Here is a 6,000-nt window from a genome sequence, read left to right as displayed (position 1 = left end):
GAGGTCCAAGGTCGAGGGCCACACTTCGGGAGAGCCTTCGTGCTGCATCGTAGTATGTTTATGAGTATCCCATGGGTGAAGAGATGAAAAAGAAGTTCTCAGGAGGCCGCTCTGATGGTACCACTCCCTCCATAACAGCTCAGTTAGCTCTTAAAGTTACCCACCTTTCAACCCTGTTGCACTGGGAATTCTAACACATGGCCCTTACCATTACCACATGAATTCCCAAAGGGCTCTCCTCTGCAGCCTCCCCTCCCGATTCCTGACAGACAGATGCCCAGCATCACTGCGCTTCTCTGATGTCCATGATGTGCCCTGACAACACCCACTGGCATAAGGGACATCCATAGACATGCCCAAACTCAACCCATCCCGATATCTACTGCGGTGTCCGACTATGGGCAGAAAGGGGAAACAAACTGGACGCCCACAATAAAGAAACAATTAAGTAAAAGCCAGCATGACCCTCAAGTACAGTGCTAGGCGGCTAGTCAAACTGTGACACAGGTGAGGAAAGAGGCCACACTCAGCAAGCTCATTCTATTTAAGGGTGTAAGCAGAGTTACACAACTCTTTTTTTTTTTTTTTTTTAAGGGGAAAGAAGAGTCGGTGGTTTTACTTTCTTATTCCTGTTTGGTGTTTTCCTCGTGGCCTACTCTAGTATGCATCTGCGGATGGGTGAAGATACAGGTAGCAGGCAAGCGGTCGCAACCCAACTCCTTCAAGCTAGGCCCGGCCTCACGGAGCCCACTTGAAACCACTCTGGGAGCTGAGGCACAGGTTTCTCAGAGCCGAGAGTAGAAAGCGATGAACTCTTTAGGGTTGTATCCTTCCAAAGTGAGGCATGCCCATACCCCATACTCCCAAAATACACACTCAGGCTCACCCACCAGTTGGGCTCACCCAACAACTACAACACTATCTGAATTAGCTGATGTCTCCCCCAGGGGACCTGGCTGGTCTTGGTGCAATGCGCAGAAGTGTGGCCTAAGAGTCAGCCTCCAGTCCTAGCTAGCTCCCTGCCTTGGTCCTATCTTCTCTTTTCCTGGTATTTAATTTGTTCATTCACAAGATAAAGGAAATGTTTGGGTTTGGACAAAGGGCCCAACCAGGCCTTTTCTTAGGATCCTTTGTTCTGACCCCACAGCTCACATTTCTCAGCCCTCCCCCTCCCCCCCCACCCGCCATGAGAGCCCCAATGGGTTGAGATGAACCCCTTTAGGTGTGAGAAGGGACTGAGGACCCAGTCAAGGAGGCAGAATCCCAAATGAACTGTTGCCCATAAAGGCTAGGAGGGGCTCTAAACCCGACTCCTCACATGGAAACTGGAGCCGTGGTGCCTAACAGAGCTGAGGTACTAAGCCATTTGTTTTTTTCCTGGAGGCCGCTCTGTCCCCACCTCCCAGTTGGGGCCTGCAGCTGCCTCACTTCTCTTCCAGAAGGTCCCCTAGGGCTCCTCTGCCTCCCCAAGGTTTTATCATCAACGCGTTTTATTTTTGAGAACTGTTTTCCAGCCAGCGGCAGGCATCAGGGTTTCGGGTGTCCTTGCTTCTTCTTCAAACCTCAGCTCCCTCATCAATAAAATAAGAATTTAGAGCGGATTGGCAACAACTCAAGTTATAGATTCGCTGGTCAGATTGATCAGGCGTCCCCCTGTGCAGACCTCTACAGTCCCACTGAGATGTAGCAAGCAGCCCTTGCAGGACTCTCCTAGGTGAATAAATAAATATTCAAAATGGTTCTACCAGTAACTGTAGAGCCCACCAACATATTTAAGTGTGTAATAAACAGGGACTTTGTGGCAACGCTGAAAAATAAGGCCTGAGGGTGGGGGTGGGGGGATGCTGGAGCATGCCTGAAGCCAGCAAAGTGGTGTGGGGGTGGGGGAGCAAGAGATGGAGCCCAGGCCCCTCCCCTGAGCCAGGTATCTTTCAAGGCAGGCTTGCATCTGCCAAGACTGAGCGCCAGACCAGAGGGCCCCAGGTGGGCAAGGAGTGGAAGAAAAGAAAAAAAAAAAAGCTGATTGCTCAGATCAGAGGCCTTGACCAAGCAAGCCTACGTGAAGAGAATTCTACCAGCTGGGAAGCAGCGGGCCTTGACAGACTCCTCTGCCCATCCCAAAGGCCAGCAGCCAGTGTCCCTCCTGCCACCCCCACCCTCTGCTCTGCCCTTTGCTCTTGCCTCTGTCCAACCTGTCTGGCTGTCCTTCCCTGACATATGGTTGGTCCACCCTTCTCTGCACTTGTCTGTCTGTCCACCCTTCACACGTCTGGCAGGCGCGCCGGCCTCCTTGCATCCCTCGGCCTCCTCGCCGCCCTGCCCCGCCCCGCCCGCCGCTGTGTGGGTGTCGAGCTGGCTGTGCGCAGAGGGGCGCGGCTCGGCGCTCCCACCTCCCCCGCGTCCCTATCTCAGCAATGACCCGGGCCGCGGCGCCGCCGAGCTGAGACCCAGGAGCCGCGCCGCCGCCAAGGAGGACCTGAGAGGGTGACGGTGGCGCGAGCAGCCGCGCGGGGACGGCGAAGGGCGGCCGGGCGGGGCTGCGGCAGGGCAGGGCAGGGCAGGGCCCCGGAGACCGCGGCCAGCGGCCCGCTGCGGGATCGCGGGCGCGGGTCCGCTCGCCCGGCCCCGCCGGTGCGCCCCGCCCCTGCACGCACAGCAGGCCCAGGCGGAGCGGCGCTACGCTCCAGCCCAGCCGGAGCGCCGCGGCAGCCGAGAGGGAGCCGGAGCCCGAGCGGGACCGGAGCTGGAACCGAAGCTGGAGCCAGCACTGCGGCGCACGGAGCGGAGCGCCGCCGCCAAGCCGAGTAAGGGGCGCAGGGCGCGGGGAGGGATGCGGGGGGGGGTAGTCCCGGCAGTTTACGCAGGCAGCCGGGGACGCGCCGGGCGGCGGGGGACGCGGTCGCGAGCCGAGCCTAGGCGCGCGGAACTGAGCGGCTTCCCGGGACCCCTGCGGTTTCTGCTCCTGCATCCCCGAGAGGGTCTCCGGGACCGCGCACCCCCGGGAAACCCGCGGAATCCGAGGTTTCTCGCCTGCCTCAGTCTCAGACGAGTATCCTCCCGAAGTGGAAGTGGGTCCCCAGCCCTGCGCTTGGTTTGGATAGTCGCAGACCAACCTACTCAAGAAAAGATACTAGGGCGCACTCTTGGGTGAGAGAGAAGGGCTGGGGTTCTTTGGAGTTTGAGCCTGAACCCTCTCCAACTACCTTTAAGCTAGAAGTTTGACGCTCCAAAGAGCAAGTTACCTGGACCATGCCCCTGATGTTGTAGCACCGCCCCCAGTCAGCTCCTCCACCCTCCAGCCCCTCAGTAAGGCAGACTTTCCAGAGCATCTCTTAGGAAGCCGAATCGAGGTGGCGGTTCAGCTGACTGCGCTGTGTAACACTGCCACTTCTCTCCACATGCTCACTCTGCCCCTAGCTGACTCCCTTCCTAGCTGTCCTTCAGACTCTGCGGTCTGGGAACAGACTCCTGGCCTACCTTCCTCACTCACTCCAGTGCCAGCATGGGCAGGCAAAACCAGGCTAAGAAGGGAAGAACACAAGTGACATGCGACGTGCCAGAGAAGCAGGGGCTGTGAGAGTCTTGATTGACAGAGCCCAAGTGCCCCTGAGGGCCAACAGAGGGCCCTCTAGACTCTCCTCAATTATAAGGACCGCTTACTAGAACCACTGACCTGATCACAGAGTGCCTTGGGTTCCCTCTTTGAAAAGAATGCGTGATTTTGTTAGTGGACTGTGCAGGAACTTCGGAGCCATGAGAAAGCCTTGACTGGTTTCCCAGCTGTGTGATCATTAGACGATTCTCCTGCAGCACCTGACTCTTATCTACTACTTGGCTACATTTGGCCACAGGTGTCGATTTTTCGAGGCAGTTTCCCTGACGGGAAGCAACACGAATGCTGCCCTCTTTCCCACCCTCTAAGAAAGGCGGTTGGCTCCCTGTGGGCCTACTGACATCTCATTGCAAAACCAGACTTCCTTTAGCCTCCCTCTTTCTCAGGTACTTGCTGGCGTCCTCTGCCCAGCCCAACCCGTCTTCCCCAGCCTCTATCCAGGTTGCAGGAGGCTCACTGACTACTTTGGCTGGCTGAACCCCTTCCCACTCCCACCCCCCCACGTAGTGTTCATATTCTGTAAAAGGAAGGTTTGCACACCTCGATCCAGTCTGGTTTAGGTAAAGAGAGGATTGCTTTCCATGGAGGGTGACTTAGGTGAGCCGCTGCAGGGGATGATTCTAACAGGTGGCAAGAAGCTCAGTCAATGGAGCTGTGGTGAGATTACCATGAGCCAGAAGGGAACCCAGTGTGATGCCTTGCTAACTATGATGTCTGTCCAGACCAGTAGTTCTGAAGAGGACCCCATGGTGAACCTAAGGAAGGAACTGGAACTAGTGAGTGACAGCACGATTTGAACTGAAGAGCTGGCCTGAAATTATAGAAAGGATTTCCCTGAGTCTGGACAGCTGGGACCTTAGGACCAGAGCAGACCAGTCACGTGGCCAGGGCTTAGGGAGAATAGGAGCGTCCATGGGATGGCATGGAGAGTGTAGGGGGCCAGGAGCAGAGGACACCCACATCCAAGCCACCTAGAACCGGAATGAAATCAGAAAATGTGTCCACCTGTTGCTAGCCAGAGTGGCTGCCTCCTTTGGGGTTCTTTTCAGAAGTCCCCCTCTCTGTAGGCTCCTCCGTCCCTCCCCATCCCCTCTGTCTTTTATAATCCTTTCCCCTCCTCTTCCCAAAGGAGTTCCTCAGAAGCTAATTAGGTGCAGTCTGCTGCTTCTCTCCGTATTTGGAGCACAGCTGATAGGGATCAGGATGGGTATATGGGGTGCTTGTGGGTCTTTGGCAGTAATGGGCTGGACACCCTCGGAGGGCACCACGGTCTCTTGAAACCCTAGTGCCAAGCACGGGGCAGCAGAGCAGGAACGCACTGATCTGTTCACAGCTAAAGGAGAAACTGAGGCCAGGGAGGTTTGGGAAGTGAGCACAAGGTAGACTTGTGGCTGCAAGCACCGCTCTTGGAGCTAGCAGCCAGGTTTACCGCGCTTGATTCCGGGCAGGTGGCCTCCCTTTCACAGCCTCAGTGTTGTCTCGTAAATGGGATGAGCACTGATTGCACACCTGCCAGGCCAGTCGTGAGACTAAAGAAATGACCATGCCCAGTGGACCTTGGCCAGGGGCCCTGCCATGCCTGTGTTGTAAACACCCCTCATCCATGATTTTGCAAGCACGAGCTTTTTTTTTTTTTTTCCACTTTGATTTCAGACAACAGCATTCCCATAGAGTGGGGTCCGGGAGGAGTATCTTATAACCATATCCCCGCTGTGTCAGTAAGAACACTGAGGCTCCCAAAGGTTAGGAACTGCAACTACGTATAGAGTACATAACATCACTGGGGCTCGTTGCAGTTTTACAGGAGCTTTGTGAAACTGATAATTAGCACATTTTAACTTCGGCGGCCATGTAATTAGTTATCAAGATTATTCCTCCATGGAGATCTTTAATCATTTTGTGTCTGAGAGCTGAAAAGGAAGGCGCTTCCTGTTCATGGGCTATCACATTTTTAGACACCCCTCTTCTCCCCCCTACTCAGACAATTATCAAACTCGCGTAGTCAAATTGACTTAAAAGAGCAGTCTCCCACTCCCTGTCTACACCTCTTCTCTCCAGTTTTCTCCGAAGCCTTTGTCATCTTCAGTATCCATAGCCCCATGTATCCATTACCTTCCCTCACTAAGATCGCTCACTGTGTGTGCTGCCTCCTGAGACTAGAGCGGCACTCAGCATTTAGTCTGCTTTGCAAAAATCACAAGGTGTCTTGTAAAGCAGCAGACCTGCTACTTTTATTATTCTTGCCAAATGTGTAGATTGATTAGAAACAAAAATGTGACAGTGTGGGAGACACCAGCCCCTCAAATATTTGGCAAACAAGGGCTTGCTTCCAGAGCTCAAAGAGATGGCTCAGTGGTTAGGAGCGCTTGCTGCTGTTCTGGCAGAAA

At 54.8% G+C, this 6,000-nt stretch overlaps 1 protein-coding gene across 1 annotated transcript in view; it reads left to right on the top strand.

The window, feature by feature from the left end:
* The first annotated feature begins 2,669 nt into the window (after window positions 1-2,669).
* Window positions 2,670-6,000, top strand: part of BEAN1 (brain expressed associated with NEDD4 1) — a 46,302-nt gene continuing 42,971 nt past the window's right edge. Inside the window, exon 1 of the mRNA XM_084756449.1 lies at window positions 2,670-2,804. The gene's annotated coding sequence lies outside the window, so the exon portion shown is untranslated. The remainder of the gene's footprint in view (window positions 2,805-6,000) is intronic.

This window comes from Acomys minous (genome assembly GCF_964271855.1).
Source record: "Acomys minous genome assembly, chromosome: 14".
NCBI lineage: Eukaryota > Metazoa > Chordata > Mammalia > Rodentia > Muridae > Acomys > Acomys minous.
Note: the sequence above shows the minus strand (reverse complement) of the source record. Positions and strands in the feature narration are given on the sequence as shown.